This window comes from Rhinolophus sinicus, chromosome 15 (genome assembly GCF_057876585.1).
Source record: "Rhinolophus sinicus isolate RSI-liver-muscle chromosome 15, RSI-T2T, whole genome shotgun sequence".
NCBI classification, from domain to species: Eukaryota; Metazoa; Chordata; class Mammalia; order Chiroptera; family Rhinolophidae; genus Rhinolophus; species Rhinolophus sinicus.
The window spans coordinates 88,817,469-88,836,425 of record NC_142515.1 but is presented as its reverse complement, the minus strand read 5'-3'; the positions used below and the strand labels follow the sequence as shown (position 1 = coordinate 88,836,425).

Sequence of the window (18,957 nt, the reverse complement as noted above, 5' to 3'; positions counted from 1 at the left end):
GAAACTGGCGGATTAAAAGAAGGGATGATAAAAGAAGGAGGAAATACGGAGAAAAGGAGAAAAAGAAGGAATGGATAAAGGAAACCTGAAGGAGTGAGAATGGAATGCAGGTAATAAAAGGGGGGAAAGGAGGGGCTAAGAGCAAGATGGGAACAGTCGGAGAAAGGAAGAGAGGAAGGAGAGAAAGACAGCAGGTCGGGTCGCCCGGCGGGGTTTGCTGGAAGTGAGAGCAGAGAGATGGGAGTCCCGAGACCCAGCGCCCATAGCGGGCGCAGAGAAGGGAGATCGCGAGCAGCTCCAGCTGTCAGCTAGAAACAAAGGCCGCCGAGCGGTGAGGGCGAGGCTGCCGGCCGCGCCTCGGCCAATGAGCGGTGCCGGCGCCAACCACGTCCCGCCTCGCCCTCCCTAGGCTCCGCCCCTCTCCCTCCCAGCCAATGAGAGGCCCAGCCCCGCCCCGCCCGCCCGCGCTCTGCCCCACCCTGGCCAATGAACGGCGCCGGCTCCAGCCCCACCCCGCCCCGCCTGCGGCTCCGCCCCGCCCTGTCCCCACCAATGAGCGGCTCTGGCCCCGCCCCGCCTGCCCACAGCCCCGCCCGCCCGCCCGCCCGCGGCTCTGGGACCCCGCACAGAGGCCGGCGCGCCGGGAGCGGGCGGGCGGCGGGCAGCGCGCGGGCGGAGCAGCCGAAAGTTTCTCTGCTCGCCTCATCCGGCGAGCCAAAGCCACCCGTCAGCTCTGGGAAAAGAGAGACGAGAATACATTGCAAAACACACTGAAAAATAATTCTCAAGTCAGCCCGAGGCGCAGGGGGCAGGTAAGGTGCGGTGGATGAGTGGTCTCGCTCACTCCCAAAAGGGTCTGCTGCCACGGAAGGCGTCCAGGGTCCGGGGACACCGCGCTCCCCGCGGCGTGCAGCGCGTCCGCGCGCGTCTGTAAGTCTTTGTCTGTGCCAGGTCTGTCTAGGTGTCTTTGTCTCTGCAGGTAACTGTCAGGGTCTCCCCTCTGCCAGGTTGGGTGCTGCTGGGTGGTCCACCGAATGGACGTCTGTCCTTCTGTCTTTTTGTTTCCATCTCCTGTAGATGGGGTTTATGTACTCCCAGCCCCGAATCTGATCTTGATGGACATAAGTGTTGGGTGACACTGGTGTCAGAGATGAGGAAGCCTGAGGTGTACATGAGGCTGGAGGGGCCCTGGCCCCCGTCAGTGGGTTTGACAGCTGCAGCCGGCCTCTGAGCTTGGCGGTCTGGAACTTTGGAGACGTGCTGTGTCCCCACTGATAGCAGGGACACTGATGCAGTTAGAGGTTTGGAATGATTCACTGAAGGAGTATGTCACATGGGCTGAAATGAATGGGGGGGTGATGAACCCCGGAATTAAAGTGGCCCCCTGAAGCTGCAGGTCACCAGAATCAGTCCTGGACATACAATTCAGCCAAAGTAACACGCGCACACACACATGCACACTCACACTCCCACCTCCACACACACCACATTCACCTCTTTCTCTCCCCCACCAGGAACAACCAGCCCCCCACTACTTCCACACATACATCCTTCCACATGCTTAAGGCACAGAAACATCAAGGGCCAGGTGATCTTTCTCTTTCCTGCTGCAAGTGGAAAGGATTGAACTGTGGAGCAAAGGCGTATTCTGCTGGCGCACTAGTGTGTCAGGCCTAGGAAAGTGCCCCAGACTTGTTAGCTTCAGAGCCCTCAGTTTCTCAGGAACAAGGAGTGCCTAGGGTTCTGACCATCTGAAGTTCATGGATCCTTCCTCTTCCATTCCGTCCACACAGTCCTGCTGCCATCAGCCCCTCTGCTCTGGCCTTGGGTCCTGGCAAACAAGTGAGGAGGCACCGAGTTCTGGAGAACTCTTGTCAGGAGCTGTGCCAGATAAGGGTCTCCTGCTCTGCGGGAAGCACGGCCTAATTATCATCGTGGGAGCTGAGGAGCCCAGCCACAGACAGATGAGCTGTCTGCTTGGCAGTTCTTGAGAGACCCTTGAGAAGAGTTTGTGGGTGGGAGCAAGAGAGTGTAACCTGAGCTTCCTTGAAATTCAAAAACCAATTTTCTGTGGGCATGCTGGGGGAAATACAGGTGTTGGGAAGTATGTATGTATATGTGTGCACATGAAAATGGGTGTCAGAGACAGTGTTCCTGGGGGAAGGGTGTTCGTGCTCAGGGTGGGAAGAGCCGAGTCTGTGGGTGGAAGTCTGTGGGCTGAGGCATACATGCTCATCAGGCGTGGTGTCTGCACCTTATATTTATCCAGCGCCTTTCTTCTGAGGCGCTTTCTGCACATCACAGATGTTATCTCCTTTGCCATCTCCATTGTTCTCGAAACATAACTACCAGGTCGGTATGAAGTACGGTTAACTCTCTGTGTTTACCAGCTAAGACACTGAGGCACTGGAGAGGCAGGGCTTTCCCTGAGGTCTACAGCCACTGAGAGCAAAGTTGGGCTTAGCAACCTGGAGTTCAAGTACAGGCAGAGTCTCAGCCAGATAGATGTGAGTGGGGGACGCTCACTCTGCTTGAGGTGAGAAGAAACTCACGTGGAGAAAGAAGGGTGTCTCTCACAGGCGAGCCAGAGAGAGGGTGGGATGGTTGAAATGGTTATTATTTAACATTTGTGGCAGCCTCTGCATGCTGCACTAGGTGAAAGCTGTTTCACCCATTCAGCTTGTGCATGTGTGTGTCTGTAGAAGGTCTCCGGTCTGTGTGTGTGCCTCAGTAGATGTGTGGCTGGGTGGCCACCATCAAAGGTGCACTTCTGTGTAGTGTGTGCTGGGAGAGGCTGTGCATTAGGCATGTGCCAGGGGAAGATTTGCCAGGCAGTTTTGAGAAGCCATGTGTCTGCCTGTATGGGCCAAGAGGTAGATGGGCACCAGCCATAAAAAAAATGCCTTTCTAATCCCCAAAACTTATTTATATGCCTTTGCACTTCACTCAACATTCATTTAATAAATATTCATTGGGTGCCTACAAAATGCAAGGCTCTGGGCCAGGCAGCGAGGCTTCAGAGATGAATAAGGTAATGATGGCAAACCTGTCATTAAGCAGCTTACAGACAAGCGTAATGGGTAATACCATCTTTCCCTGAAAATAAGACTGGGTCTTATATTAATTTTTGCTCCATTAGGGCTTATTTTCAGGGGATGTCTTATTTTTTTCATGTACAACAATCTACATTTATTCAAATACTGTCATGTCATCTTCTTCTGGAACATCGTCATAACGTACTAACAGTGTCCATCTGGCTGAGATCTTAACTGGGGCTTATTTTCGGGGTAGGTCTTATTTTCGGGGAAACACGGTAGTTCACAACATCTAACCCCATCCACTACGTACACTGTGTGCCCAGTACTCTTTCTTCATGATCTCATGTAATTCTCAGCGCAGCCCTGCAGGGTATGTACGGTGATGGGGGAGGAGACTTATAAATAACATAGCTGGGATAGCAAATGGTGGCGCAAGGATTTGAACTCAGCTCAGCCTCTGGCTCTTCCACTTTCTCCTGCTACCTCTGAGCACAGAAATACGTGTTTCTTCTCTGTAAAATGTCCTTGCCCTGTCCCCACACCTCCATCCACCTAGTCGGGTCATGGGCCTTCCTCTGAGCTCCTGCCGTCATTCCATGGTGTCTCGCGTTTACCCTCTGGTTCCTGAAGAGCCCACAACGTTCTCAGAGTCAGAGATTGTGTTGTGAATTCCCAGGTTAGAGGACAGGGTCTGGCTACTCTGCATAGGCCCTTCATGAATGCTTGTTTAATAGAGTGATGAGAGAGCAAAGAGCTATCAGAGACCCTTGGCAGGGAACATTTTTCCCAACAGTGGCTTTCTGCAGGGGCACATATTGCCCTGACTTTCCTGCCTCTGTTATTGGGCCAGCTCTTCAGTGCCTCTGCCTAGACAGGGCTTCTCCATCCCAACTCTTGCCTCTCTGACAGGTCAGGTGCCTAAGGAAAACCTAGCCCCCACCCATCCTGCCAATCCACACACTCCATCTCCAGCTCAATCAACGGACAAGTACAATTACAAAGGGGGAGATGCCAGGCGTGATCTAGACTTGGGGTTTTACAATCGCGCACTTGGAACACTAGGGGCAGTGGTTTCAGGGCAGCGATGAGGTGTTTCTGGGGCTTTGCCAACAAAGAAGTGTCCAACTGCCTGGGGAATCTTTAGGCAATTTTCACGGTAGGTCTTCGAGTTTGCTTTTGACTAGATCTTTGTGTTGCTGCAGTTTGAAAACCACTGATCTGAATTGAACTCTGCTGCTGGGAGAGTGAATTGCTTCCATGTTTGGGGAGGTAATCTGGCCATGATTTGCCCAAGGTCACACCGTCACAGACCCGGTGACTCTCTTCCCATGCTCTTTGCACCACCCATTATTTCTCATATCAGGTTTGCCACATGCCTTCTCAAGAATCGTGATGATTTTAATTCACCTTTCAAAGATCAAATTTGAAACACTCTGCATTTCCCTATTTATTCACTGTTTACCCATGTCAGACGCCAGGGAGAGGGGGGATTTTTTTTTTTTTTAATGGCTCGATAATGGTCTGAAATTAAACTCTGTGATGAGATTTGGGAAGAGGAACCAGCACACGTGGATCAATGTCAAGTACAGTGTCAACTGGATTGTACCACCGTGGAACCTCGCAGCTGCTCAGTGTGAGGGAAGTGAGCTTGAGGACAGCAGGCAGGACGGGGTCGTGGACTGAACGTCAAGAAGGTGTGAGAATAGATGTAGCAGCAGCAGCAAGATGCAAGCTGAGAGCTGAGGAGATGGACTTTCTCTTCCAGGGGGTACCCTGGGGAGGGAGCCTGTTATCTCCTCCTTCCCCAGCTCAGCCAGTCACCCAGGCCAGACAGAGCCAGGAATGACGGGAGGGAGGGCTCACTTCTTATAACTGCCTCCGGCCAAACGAGTGTGCACACTGGCCTTGTACCTCCTCCTCCGAGGGTTTAGAGCAGTGCGTGGGCATGTGTCCGTGGAGCAAGGTTGAGTTGGGCTTCGCGTGAGCTGCCGCTTGGCACAGCTGCCTCTGTATCTGCAATCTCCATCCTGCTTCTCTCACTCTCTTGCTTCCTGTCAGACACAGACTTCCACCAGACGGCCAAACACCATCCCTAGGCTTCCTGTAGTAATGATTTTAATAGCCTTTTTTATCTGTACAGGACTTCACACTTTAAGAGACGTTGTTGTTGTTGTTGTTGTTATTATTATTATTATTATTATTATTACCAACTCTATAGGAAGATCTCTTCTACAGTTTGACAGATGAGAATTCCCAGGTTAGAGGACAGGGTCTCCTGTCTAAGCAAGTGCTCCTGTCTGAGGTAAAGGAGTTCACCTAAGATTTTAAGTGGAACGCTGGGATTGGAACCCAGCCATCCTGTCTCCCAATCTGGGGCTGTAACTACCCAACCATCAGACTTCATTAGTTAAACAGATTTAGGTTCACTGAATTGTTGACAACTGTTTAATGTGCAGAAAACAAAAAGAAATTTTTTTTAATTATAAGAACTCAGTTAACTTTCATAGGTATTGTAATTCAAGCATGCTGAGTCTTAGAGTTTTCTTCACTTTTTTCTGCACCCCCCCCTTATCCGTAAGCACTTGTTATGCACATATGTTAAATCAATAAACAATAAACTAGGAAGTATCTAGCATATTGGAATGTCTGCTTGAGACTTATGTGAAGGAATGAACTTTATCTTATGTAGGTTCTTTCTTTACAACTAGTCAGTTCACAAGGTTGAAATTATAGCAAGTTTTGCCTTCACAGAATCTGAATTAACGACATTTCATTGGAATAGCGACCTTTATTCCATTATCTATTTCAGTGTTTCAACCTTATCTCTGGGCAGCTAAGTTCCAAACTAAAACAGGCTTTGCAGTCTCTTCCCTGGTAACATGAGCAGTGCGTGGAAACCAGACTTGGGTGCTGCTCACACATGGCGGCTGCCTCCCGATGAGGAATGACTCTGACGGAGTGTGGACGGGGAGGAGAGTGCGGTGGGTGTGAGGGAGATGGAAGAGGCAGAAGACAGAGAGCGCGCGTGCACACACGCACGCGTACACACTACCAGCTAACACTAATTGTTCTAATCAATCCAGCAAAGAGGTGATTTTTCCTACTAAGTGACAGGCCAAATTGGTGTCGGAACAGATGTGATGTGGGTTTCACCCAGTACCTGGAACAAAGGCAGTAAAGAGCTGCCCTGCCCAGATCATCCATAGATTTGCTTCCATGTCAGTTTATCACTGTGGGAGACGATAACTGCCTTCAGGACGGCTGCCAGCAGACACACACACACACACACACACACACACACACACACACACATTCATTCATCTGGTCTTGTCATCTCTCTCTCTCTGAGACATGTTCTCCTCACAGTCACTTCCCATGAGAGGAATCCTCAGATTCTCCATGGCAGGAGCTGGAAGACCCACACCTGGGTCTCCCCGCGTTGGCCTCTCTGTGGCATGATCTGAAGTGTGCTCGGGCAGCCCCCCCCAAGCTCCCCAGAACCTCCATATCTGCCATGCCCAGAGCAGTCTCCCTTCAGAGCTGCAGATGTCCCCAGACCGCAGCATCCCCCAGAAGAAGAGGGAGCAGTCTAAGTGAAACTCTGAGCCCAGGGTGTAGCTAAGGACACAGCCCCTCAAGGATGTCAAAAGTGGAGCCGAGATCCGGGGGGAGTGGGCATCACTCTGAAAATCCACTGGTGTCTAAGGACAAACCCTACGTGCCCCGTGTATGACTCCAGCCTCATGCATAGACTGCAGGGTGGCTGAGGCAGTGCCTGCCGGGCCCCGGGGTAGGGCTGTGCACGTGGCTCACTGGCCTGCTGGTTTGGGGGCACCTGCACGCTCCTTGCTGTGGCAAAGCCGTTTGCTGCTCAGTCAGCCTCCTCCTGGCACCCCGGACTGCTAAATTGGTCTCAACTTGCTGTACTTCCACCCACCACCTTAGTCATTATTCACTGGCAGCATTCAGAGAGTGGGTGTAAAGCAGCCGAACATTATATTCCTGCAGAAAAGAGAGAGAGTTGAGTATAGGCAAGCGAGGAAAAGACAGAGGGAAGGAGCTAAGAGAAAGAAACGGAGGTAGGGGAACAAAGCTTGGGTTTGCCAGTACCTTTCCCCGGTGACCCCAGTAACCCTGGATGGTGGGGCAGTGGGCGACAGATGAGTGGCTCCTGGCTCAGCAGGAGGAGAGACAGGCGTTCTAGGGTGAGAGGGGTACACTCACAACTGAGGGGCTACACCTGCCTGGTCTGGACAGAGGTGAGGCCATCAGCTGTGGGAAGAGAAAGACCCGACCCTCCATCTGCTACTTAAATTCTGCAGTAGATGCTGTCACGCCCAGGGTGCATCTGATCCCATGAATCAGTATTTCATTCTCATCTCTCTCCTTCCTCCCTGCTTAGACTATAAACCCCTTGAAAGAGAAAGTATGTCATGCCTCAGGTGCATAGCCCCAGGCCCTGGACACAGGGCTGAGCCCCAAATGCCTGAGACTGATGTTGGTGAGGCCTGCGGTGGCCCTTCCTACCCAGCTACTTCAGATCTCCCTGTGCCACCCAAGGGCCCCCGGGTCCAGGAACCCAGGCAGCCCGGAGGAGAAGGAACAACGAGGGAGCTTCCAGGCTTGGCCTCCCATCTCTGTAGGGACGCTTCAGAGGCAAATGGGCACAGCACAGGACAGACCAGCAAGGGAAGCAGCTGCTTAGAGGCCTGTCCAGGCTCAGCGGCTCCATCCACAAGCTCTCCAGCCCACGGATGGGGGTCTCCCAGAGGGCTCATGCCGTGCCAACATTGCACTGGGGCTGGCAGGAGGTGGAGAACAGTGGTTCTCCTGTCAGACCGCAGAGACAGTGTCAGTCAGAGCAGACTGACCTTGACAGGAGGTTCCCTGAGTCACTGATAATATTTGTTTGGTCTCCCAGGGAGAGGATGGAAGGGGAACACAGCAACCACCCAAGCTGGAACTTGCTGAGCCCCCAACCCAGTTTCTTCCCTCCCACCCTCTTCTCCAGTAAGATAATGGGAAACCCTGAGAACAAAAGCTGCCTCACAGCTAGGCAGGCAGGGACACTGGGGAACCATGCTCAGAATGTCAAGGGTCAGAAGTCTGGGGAGTGAGCCCTGGGGCTGCTCTTGACCTTCTGCCCGTCACTAAGAGGCAGCCTGTCTGAGTGCCTCAAGGACGCTGTGCAGTCTGTCCTACCACCTCAGCAGTGAGGTCAGGGTTTCAAAAGGACACTTAAAGCCCTCACGACCCTCCCTTATTTATTGCAATCTTCAGACTCTGCAGTTTCTGCTCCCTTCTGCTCTTCCCTCTGGGGAAGGGCATCTCAGCAGGGCCCCAGGAGGTGGGAAGGATTAGACTGGGCTCCTATCTTGGGGAGACAGCCTCCCCCGCCTTGCTGATCAAATTCCCCCAGCCCCAACGCCTCAGTGGCGCCAGCAGACAAACCGCACTGCAGGCAGGTGGGGAACACGAGAGCCCAGGCAGCCCCCAGCCTCCACCTGCACTGTAAAGGGAGCTCCGCTGACGGCCAGGAGGACTTCCAGCTGCCTGCCTCCTCCCTGGCTGGGCCAGCAGCTGCCCCTGCCCAAAGGCTCTGCACAAGCTGGGGGGAGGGGGGCAGCTGGGGGCAGGATGCTAGGCTTTTCCTGACGCGACATTTCCTCATGCACCAGGACGACTGGAGCACCAGGCTTTCAGCTTCCCCAGGCTTCCTACTAAGACCTCAACCATCTGTTGAATTAGAAATCTTCTCTTGACGATGGAGTTACTTCTGTGCTACAACAGGACCGCCAAGTCCAGGGTCCCAAGATTTATCAGGAAACTAACGAACCTGCGTTAAAGGAATGACCAGGACTCTGCATAGAAACACAAAATCTCAGGGTTGAAGGGATCCTTAAATACCATTCTATCTGCTTCCCGCCCCACCCCACCGCCCGAAAAAACACCTTCTCCCCCCATTGTCTTTTCTCTACTTCTAGTCACCTCCAAGAACTGCTGTTCTGGACCCCAGGGAAACAGTTCTTTCTATTTTAGTTCCATTCCTTTAAAGTCATCGAAGGCTGGGTTCATGTCAAGCGCTCTGCCTGCCACAAGGTGTCACCGGCCTAGAATTGGGGGAGGTGACAGATACACCTTTTAAAAAATCACTACACAAAGCAGTTCAGGTCTAAAAAGTCTTCATGGAAGACGTAGAATTTGAAAAGGGCCCCGTGGGTTGGGTGTGATTTTAAAAGATGGAGGGAGGGGGCGGCAAAGGTCCAGGACAATAAGTGGCCGGGGAACAAAGGCGAGTCAGAGTAAGGAGCACCCCTCTTACCCAGTGCAGAGTCCGCATGTCATTTGACGGGCGGTGGAGAACCAGTGCAGTAATGGGAAGGGACCAGCTCGTAGCTGACTTGGCTTTTAGGAGGTTCCTCTAGCAATGGAGTATGGAATAGACGTGAGGATGGAGAACCTTCTTTCTAGAAATGACATTATGTATTAGAATGCCTTTCTATCTTCCTCCCTGTCTCCTAGTTGATGGCATGTGTTCCCAGAGCTCTCGTGCTGGTCTGGAAATGTGGGGGAGCGTAGGCTTCAGAGAGAGGGGAGTTCCTAGTCCAAGATCAAAGGTCAGGGGTTAACGTGCTGTGTCGAGGACTTATTTGTAACAGGAGACATGACTAACACCTTACTTTGGACTGCTTTGGACCTGGAAGGAATCACAGCATACTTAAAAAAAAAAAAAAAAAAAAAAAAAAAAAAAAAAACAGATGAGGACACAGAGGCTAGACTGGGGAGGGCCTTGCCCAGGGTCCCTCAGCTGCTTAGTGGCAGAACCAGGGACCGTGCTCCCAGCTCAGAACCTTTTCCTCGCCCCGCTGTTAATTGCAGGGCCAGTGGGATTCAGCAGAGCCTCCAACCTGAGCGCTCAGCAGGTGTGCCCCAGCGGGTGGTGTCAGTCTCTCTGGATTTCTCCCCATCCAGGTCAAGGGGCTGTCCGGGGTGGCAATGACAGCTGATCACCCTGGCCTCTGGGCCTCCTGTCTTCTTTTTTGTTTCTCTGGGTGCTTCAGGCATTTCCTTTTCCTCCTTCCTCTGCCTTTTCCTTTGCTCTGAGGGTTCGGAGAAATTCCCAGCTAATGTGACAGTGAAGATTTACATGTCAATCGCAGTTGCTACCAGTGGGCGCCTTTCAAAAATGAAAAACAAGTGCTCTGCCTCAGTCTCCTACGTGCTAGGTTTAAACCAAGTCCAAACAAAACGCAAAGGTTGCAAATGTCAGTCAACCGTGCTAACTGCCCAGGGCATTGATGCTACTGGGAGTCGGGAAAGATTCCCAGACAGGAGGCAGGTCTCATCAAGCAGGGACCTCCTTCACTCTCAGAAGAACAGGGTGCCCGGGAACCCCTGCCCACAGCCATGAAGCTCTCAGAACACCATTCCCCACCTTCCTCTGGAAGGCTCCTCAGCCTGGTGCCTGCTCAAGAGCTTCCCTCTTGCCTGCTGAAAAGCCGGCTAGCCAAGGGAGGGCAAGGCAGGCATAGTGTCCTGTGAAGTCTCCAGTGAGGTGACGCCTGGAGACCGGGCTTTCCTCCGGAAATACTTATGTCCCCGCCATGCTCCCTTACTCTCCCAGGGAAGCTGATCCTCACCTGGTTGGCAACCTACAGCCCTGGCAGAGAGAGCAGGCGAGTCCTAAAGGTGAGGCATGGGCTTTTTCATGTTTGTCAATCCTGTGTGCAAGTTTGGACATGGACAGTAGAACATCATTTTGGGAATCAGAGAAACCAGTGTTTGGATCCCAGCTATGCTACTAATCGCTGTGTGACATTGGGCAAGTCACTTAGCCTCTCTGAGCCTCCGTTTTCTGATCTGTAAATTATATTGGGTCCCATATAGAATTTTTAAGAAAATTCCAAGAGCCAGTGTAAGTAAAAGTGCAAGAAACATAGTAGGAGCTCGCTTTGTGTTAGTCTCAGCCGCTTCCCGTCAGCTCCAATCGAAGGAGACTGGGCATAAGAGTGAGTTGTCTGTGAGGGAGGATCATGAGCCTGTGGTCCAGACACACATCCAAGGGGACAGGGAGGGACAATTTTGGAGTCAAGCAGTACTGGCTGTGACAACTGCCTTCTTATCTGCTTACTCTGCAAAGGGAAAACAATATGGGAGGGAACCACTCCATCTTTGTCTCTCTGCATCTCCAGCCACACTGTCAAGCTGACGAACTTAAAATTGACTTATGAAATTATGTAGAACAGTAAGTGTGACATCATGGAATGTCCTGAGGTCGAGACTCAGCGCTGAAAGTGGATCTGTCAGTTGGGCTTACGCCACATGTGTGAAGGAGAGAGGTGAGAGGGGCAGGCTCAGAGGCCCAGGGTCAGCTGGGTGTTCCCTCTGCCCCAGGAAGGACCCCGCAACACCATCTCGAGGGCTTGTGTGGAACAGAACGAGGCGGTACGATTTCTCCCCAGGGTGAAGGGCTGGCTAGAAGGGGTGTACGCTGAGCCCCTTTCCTCCTTCCTCCTGCCTCTTGCTTCAAAGCCAATGTCTTTCCCATCTGGATCATTTTCTGGATTACGTAGCACATAAGGTCAGGAAAAGGGGAGAAAGAAAAACAAATAAAATGAAACATTTCTGTGCATTCGGTTTACGGGGGGATGCCCAGATGTGAGAGCCCAGGTCTGGCTACATCACACAGGAGAATGCAAATGACTGAATTCTAATTCTGCCTTGGAAAATTAGAGAACAATTATTCCACCTAACTGGCATTAAACTAGACAGAGGCAGGAGCCTGGGTGGACCAAGGAGAAGCTGTTCTTGTTTTAACACACATTCCCCGTGTGAAACAAGCAGGCTGGCGTGGAACGTTCCTTCCACCTGCCTTCTCCTATTCCTCTGTGTTCTTTTCTTTTTTAAGTGGAGGAAACTTTCCACTTTAATGGTGAGGCCCACAGTTGAGGTGATTTCCTCCACGGCGTGCAGCACACAGCTGTTAGGTCTCTGATCCCACGTCTTCAGAGTCCAGCGATTTTCGGTCTGAGCATGTTGGTACCTAAAATCTGAAAAGACAGTACCTCCACCAGCGTGGGGCTCTCACAGCTTTTAGGACTGGCTGGCACCCAGTTGCAGGGGCCTCTGTTCTAGAACTAGGAGAGCTTGAAGAGATCTCAAAGGGCTGCTCAGGAGAAAAGATGCCATGGGACTTGCCTTGGGCAGTCTCTGCACCCCCTCTCCCTCCCCTGCCCCTTTTTAAATCAGGCAGAACCTCGCCTTCAGGACTGAGAGCTCAAAGGACTGCCCGAGGCACAGGCCCTGGGACAGCAGCTGTGAATCTCCCTCTTGACTACGCTCCATGGGTTGAGAAGCTGACAGAGCTGTGGAGCGAGGAGCACAAGGCAGTCTGGAATTGGGCCTCACTCGCGTGGACATACAGTGGCTGTAGTGACGCCTGCCAAGGGTCAAAATTAATGGTGTCTATTGAGGTTCTTGCTTAAGATGTTTCCACCGAGCAGGTCCCTTGGGGGGTTCGTCCCAGGACAGGGAGACAGGTTGAAGAGATGGCAGCACAGACTCAGAGCCCCTCTCCCTCCCCCCCCACCCCCACACACAGACCTTTCTTTTACACCAGTGGCTGAGGGACAGGAACAGGGAAGCAGGTAGGGATTTCCAGGAGCAGCCAATTGTGGATCCAGTCTCATGGAAGCACGGCCTCCCTGCCTTGCCCAGACCTGTGCTGCCTACACAGCGCTTCTGAGGCAGCCAGGGCGCCAGTCTGCAGGGGCACAGTGGCAGGGGGACCCCAGGGATCGCTGCTTCTCCTGAGGACCACAAAGGCCTTGTAGGGTCTGAATCTTCGCAGGCAAATATGTTTCCACATTAAGTTACAGAGAGGCGTCCACAGAAGGTAGTCTGGCTTCCGAAAGTGGTTGGTGACTGTGGTGGTTTCTCTTGCCAGAAAACCCAGTGTGTACCAGGTCTCTTTTCCCGCCCAAGCCCCTGAGCTCAGATGAGACCCTGGAGCCCCCCCACCCTGTCCTCTCCTTGCCTCTCGCTGGACTCAGGTGAAAGGACCCACCCCTCCCCCCACCACACACACACACACACACACACACACACACACACACACACACACGTGCTCCTCTTAAATTCTCCTCAAGGAGGCAGTGGTGAAAAATGTGGGCTGGACAGTGGAGGCAAGAGACAGGGGAGGCCAGGGTCAGTGCTACAGCCCACAAGGAAACCAGAGATGCACAGAAATGCCTGCGAGGAGAGCCTGGGCTGAGCTGCTATTCCCCACCTGCAACTCGGCGCATGTGCAGGGGACAGGAGCTGGCTCTAGCTAAACATGCCCCAGCCTCTAACCCTCTGTGCCACCAGGCGAGAGGCTGGGACTGCTCTCTCCTGCGTGGCCATGCTTCTGGCTGTCTGCTCTTTCCTTGAGTGTCCCAGGTTCTTCTGCCTGGCAGGCTCCATGGGACACCAGGTGTCCTCAGGGGGATGACTATCCATTGGTCTGATCAGTGATTTCTAGGCACTTTAAGAGCAATTCTTACAAACAATTGACAGATGATGACTCATTTTTTAAAAATCGAATCTCTCGAGGCCCCCAATGGAAATGTCCCCAGTTCTTTAGCCAATGCGAGAAAAGAAACAGAGCCCAGGGACCTGCAAAGTTGGAGAAAAATATATCAGGAGTTTGAGCCTAGCCTTAGAACCTAGCAATGTCTTGAGCCACCAAATCCAAAACAAAACAGAACAAAAAAACTAGCTGCCATTTGGTAAGCTCTTAATTATATGCTAGCGCCTTTACAGGTAAAATTTACTCAATACATACAGAAGCCCTATAAGGTAGGTAGTTAGTGCCACTCTACAGAAGGAGGTAGAAGCTTGGAGAGCCTACAGCAGGGGCCCAAGAGTGTGGGTGAGCAGAGAGCGGGGGGGGCAGGGGGTGAAGGAGGGGCTGGGCTGTGTGGCACAGTTGAGGTGGCTTAAACAATCAACATTCATTTCTCACAATCCTGGGGGCTGGGAAGTCTCAGCTCAAGGTGCTGGCGGATCTGGTGTCGGAGGAAAGTCCACTTCCGGATTTGCAGATGACCGCCTTCTTGCTGTGTCCTCATGGTGGAAAAAGAGGGTTCTAGTCTCTTCCACTTCTTCTAAGGGCACTAATCCCTTCACGGGGCTCCACCCTCATGACCTCATGGTTGGGGCTTCAACTTAGGAATTGGGGGTGGGGAGGGGGACACACACCTCAGTGCACCTGTCGGGCTGCAGCGTTCAGCCCTGTGCTAGGAGTCAGGGTTCCTGCCCCTGAGGGTGCAGAGCCCACCGAGGACCTGAGCGAGAGAGAACAGCCCTGGAGTCAAGTCAGGAGATGATGCAGGGGAACCCACACTGGGGGTCTGAACCCCCGGCCTCTCATCCCCGGGTGACCCCGGACCCGTTCCTTGTTCCCTCTGGGCATAGTCTCCTCGTTGGTAAATTGGAAAGAAGGAAAGATCCACCTTGTGGGTTATTGTCAGAATTTTCTGGAAGTGAAAATTTTATTGAAGTATAATATACACACAGAAATCACGGATGAACAAACAGCCAGATGAGTTTTCAGAATTGTCATATAACTAGAACCCAAGGCAAAAGATAGAGCATGAAAAGTACCCCCAGGATCCCGCGTGTTCCCCTCCAGGTCATGTCCGTCCCTGTCCACGACGCCATCACTTTTACCTCCGTGTAAACATCTTATTCACAGGCTCCCATAACGTGGGCATCTTTCTGTGAGAGGCTGGTCCAGGTGGTCGTGTGTCACAGTCGTTCCATCATTCTCATTGCTCCACAATAGGCTACTGTACGACTAGTCCGCTGTGGATAGGATTTAGGTGTCCAGGCATTTCCCCGGGTGGGACTCTCACACGTGGTGCTGCTAGGTCTTTAGTAAACACATGTGAGCATTTCTACTGGGTGTACATGTGGAAGTGGAATTGCTGGGTCACAAGGTCTGCATATGCCAACCCTTCTCAGTGTGGTCGAGCGTGATGGCGGTCCCCCAGCGGAGTGTGACAGCCTCGGTTGCCTCACATCCTTGCCACCACTTGATATTGTCTGGCTTTTTCATTTTCCCACTAGTGGTTGCTTAGTGGTATTTAATTCTGGTTTTAATTTGCATTTTCTTGATGATGGACCATGGTGAGCGCCTATTTATACATTTTTCACCATTTGCATATCCTGCTTTATGAAGTGGCTAATTGAAATCTTTTCTTCATTTTTAACTCGGTTTCATTTTATTAGAGATTCACAAGAGTTCTTTTTTGCATTCTGTTGGGAGTCCTTTGCCAGTTATGTGTACTGGAAATATCTTCTGCCACGCTCTGGTTTGCCTTTTAACTCTTAATGGAAACCTCTGAGGAAGAGAAATTCTTAATTTATCAATATTTTTCCTTATGGTTAGTGTTTTTTTATGTCCCGGTTAAGAATTGTCTGCCTATCCAAAGGCCAAGAAGTTATTCTCCTGTGTTTTCTCCTAGAAGCTTCAGTGTTTTACCTTTCACATTTATATCTAAAATTCATCTAGAATTCTTTGTGTGTAGTATAAAGTAGGAGTCAAAATTCACTTTTTTATAAGTGGATACTGGTTAACCAGCAGCAATTAATAAAAATAAGTTTATTTTCCCACTGCTCTGCACTGTCCCCTTTGTCATAAATCAAGTGACCATATACCAAGGGTGGCAAAAAAATGTATACACATTTTAAGAAAGCAAAAAACTATATTAAAATTACACTGATGGTAACCACTTTGAGCAACTCTTGTAATTGCAGACGTCAAACATGACTTGTATTCATCTTTTGTTATCAGTATATATTGAGCATTACAATTTTAATACAGTTTTTTCCCTTCTTCAGATGTATATACATTTTTTTTGGCACCCGGTATGTGCAGAACTGTTTCTGGACTCTCTTCTGTTCTATCAGTCAGTTTCTTTAGCCTTATATCAATGCTATACTGTCTTAACTCCTGTTACTTCACAAGTCTTGAAATCAGGTAACATGCCCCCTCCACCTTTGTTCTTTTTCAGGATGGTCTTGGTTACTCTTGGCCCTTTGCATTCTAATATGTAAGCTGCTGGGATTTTGATTGGGATTGTATTGACTTTATAGAATGATTTGGAGAGAATGAACATCTTTAGAATATTAAGTCTTCTGAGTTCATGAACCTGACATATGTTTGCATTTGTTTAGGTTTTCTTTAATTTATCTTGGTAATACTTTACAGTTTTCAGTATAGGGGTCATATATAACTTCAGTTGTTCCCAGATAACGTACGTTTGCTAAATGGTATGATTTTAAAATTTCTTTTTCTGTTTGTTTCTAGTATATAGAACTGCAAATTTTTTGTTTGTTTGTTTGTTTTATGTATACTGACCTTGTTTCCAGAAACTTTGCCAAATTTATTGCAAGGATTAAATGAGATAATGAGTAAACCCCAGGCATATTGCAAGGGGCTCACTAACTCTTATCCCTGTGCAAAACAACTGAGGCCGGACAGGTGCAGCACCTAGGATACGGTTAGTGAAGGAGGACATCAGGGTGGGAAGATCGGTGAGCCCTCAAGGGTAGAATTTGCCAGGCTGATTAAAGGAGGGAGAATCCCTATGGAGAGAAACAATAGGAGGTCCATCTTGAATGGACCTTGAGAGAGGTTCAAGAGATCTGAATGGATTGTAATGTTGGTCCTACGCTTTACAGTTTGTAAAGCCCTATCACATTCATTCTGTCATTGATTCTCACTGCACAACTGTGAGGTCACGTGGAAGATCTTTATGCCATTTTCAGAGATAAGGAAAGGACTCAGAGTTAAGAGGCTTGTTGGCCAGAGTCTTTCCATGAGGAAGTAAGGGGTACAATAGGTTTCACCGCTTAATGGAGAGGTTGTCTAACCCTATCAGATGGTAGCCTTGGTCTTGATGAGATAGGCTATGGGGACAGAAAAGGTTATCAGAAAGATAAGTGATGACAGTGTTGAAATCTGTGTTTAGAAGACCTTTGTGCAGAATGAGGGGTGGCAGGCCATCTTGAAGGTTGTCACCACAGGCTGGGCACGATGCAGGCTGTCAGGGAGGGAGGAAGGAGCAACACTGAGAAAGGAACCATGGGACAGGCTAGGTACCGACTGGGCTGGGCCACAGTTCCCTTAGTGCAACATATACAAGTGAAGGATGTGCCTTTGGGTCTTTTGGATCTCAACTTCCCCTTCCAAAAAAAAGTGAAACCTTGCCTGTCTTTTACCCTTTCTCAGCTAATTTTATGATTAAAACTAAAACCAAAACAAACAATAACTTTCCCCCTCCTCTGCTCTGTTGGACCTGGGTGTGTGTGCTCCCAGCCGAGGACTGGGGGCTCCCAGCTCCTGTGACACACTGACCTCTTCATTCATCTTCAGAGGGAGACTCCCCTTGGGCCTCCCACAGCTGGCCCCCTTTGGCCTGTGTTCATCCTGTTAGCTCAGGCCTTTCATCTGGTGACTCCCTTTTAGATAGCTCTGCTGCGGCCTGAGCTCCCTCAGCATGAGGCTGAACTTGGCAGTGGCGTACACCAACAATCCTTTCTCTCTTCTCAAAGCGTGTTTGATCACTGATTGCACCAGAACCTCTCAAAGTGTCTCTGTTGGAGAGAGCAGTTTCAGTGCTGCCCCAGAGAGATGATGAAGGTGAGCCCAGGAAAGAATGACTCACTCAAGACCACACAATTCATTGATGGTCCAGAGGAACAAGTTCAAGCCCCTAGTCCATTGTCATTTCTACTCCACCATTTAAAAAGCAAAACAGAAGAGAAGAAATAAACAACCAGAGGAGGTGGGCTGTCTGTAGCTTGGGCAACACTGAGATTCCCTGTATTGAGTTAGTTTTGCCTCTCACACCACCCAGGTTTGGAGTTGGAAGATGTCCATGGACCCCAGCCCTGAAGGAAGTACCACCTCTAGAGACTTCTCTCCTTCCTCTGTCTTCCAGCCCCCAGGGAGAGGCCTGGAGCTGGGCAGGCATGTCGTGGCTGCTGCGAAGGCCAGATGCGCTGAGGGCAAGGTGGGCAGGCAGTCTGTCCTCTGGGGTCTGCAGTGACAGCCAGCATGCTCAGAGTCCTTCCTTCCTGTGCCCCAGCCAAGCTAGCATCTCTCCAGTGTCTTCCACACTGTCCTCTTGCTGGTACTAACTGCTATTCCACGTAAGTCATCGTCCCTTGTCTAGAAAGGGCCCTATATCTCCTCAGAACAACCAAGTGGGGAGGAGGGATTGAAGCAGAAAACTGGCTGCCTGCTTGGAAAAGACTTTGTGGAAACTTTCTGGGCTTCCAGCTACACTACCCCTTTCCCATGAGACATTTCCGAGACATACCTGAGCATCCATGAGCCATCTCCTTTGAGAACAGGGAAGCCACTGGAGAGAACATTGGGCTCAGACACCTACTGAGCTCTCCTCCAGAGCTGTCCCCACTCCACCCACTTCTGAGGTCCAGGGACACACCATGGCAGGTAAGGCTGGAAGGGAGACTGTGACATTCTATTGAAAATACCAAGTCGGTCTACCATTCATTGAGCCCCTAGTCTATGAGTCAGACACTTTACACATGCTGTCACATCATCTATAGAACAACCCTAGTGTGTACATGTTAGTGCTTTTCTACTGAGAAAGACACTATCCCCTCTCCCAGGGAATATTTGGGACAATGTCAAAGACACTGCTAATTGTCACAACTGGGCAGGGCAGGGGCCGAGGGTGAGTGTAATTCGCATCTAGTATATAGAGGCCAGAGATGCTGCTAAACTTCCTACAATACTCAGGACAGCCCCTTACAACAAACAACAATCTAGTCCAACTTGTCAATATGCCAAGGCTGAGACACCCGATTGCAATTTATAAATGCACAAAGAAACACTGGATTT

General features: G+C 50.6%; 1 protein-coding gene across 5 annotated transcripts in view; it reads left to right on the top strand.

Moving 5' to 3' along the window:
- The first annotated feature begins 608 nt into the window (after window positions 1-608).
- LZTS1 (leucine zipper tumor suppressor 1) overlaps window positions 609-18,957 on the top strand; it is a 48,363-nt gene continuing 30,014 nt past the window's right edge. For 2 of the 5 annotated variants that reach the window (XM_019744663.3, XM_088792459.1), the window contains exon 1: window positions 609-812. The gene's annotated coding sequence lies outside the window, so the exon portion shown is untranslated. Of the gene's footprint in view, window positions 931-2,328; window positions 2,353-17,944; window positions 18,240-18,957 lie in introns of those variants that run through there. The other 3 variants (XM_088792460.1, XM_074338277.2, XM_074338278.2) reach the window with 3 other exon arrangements.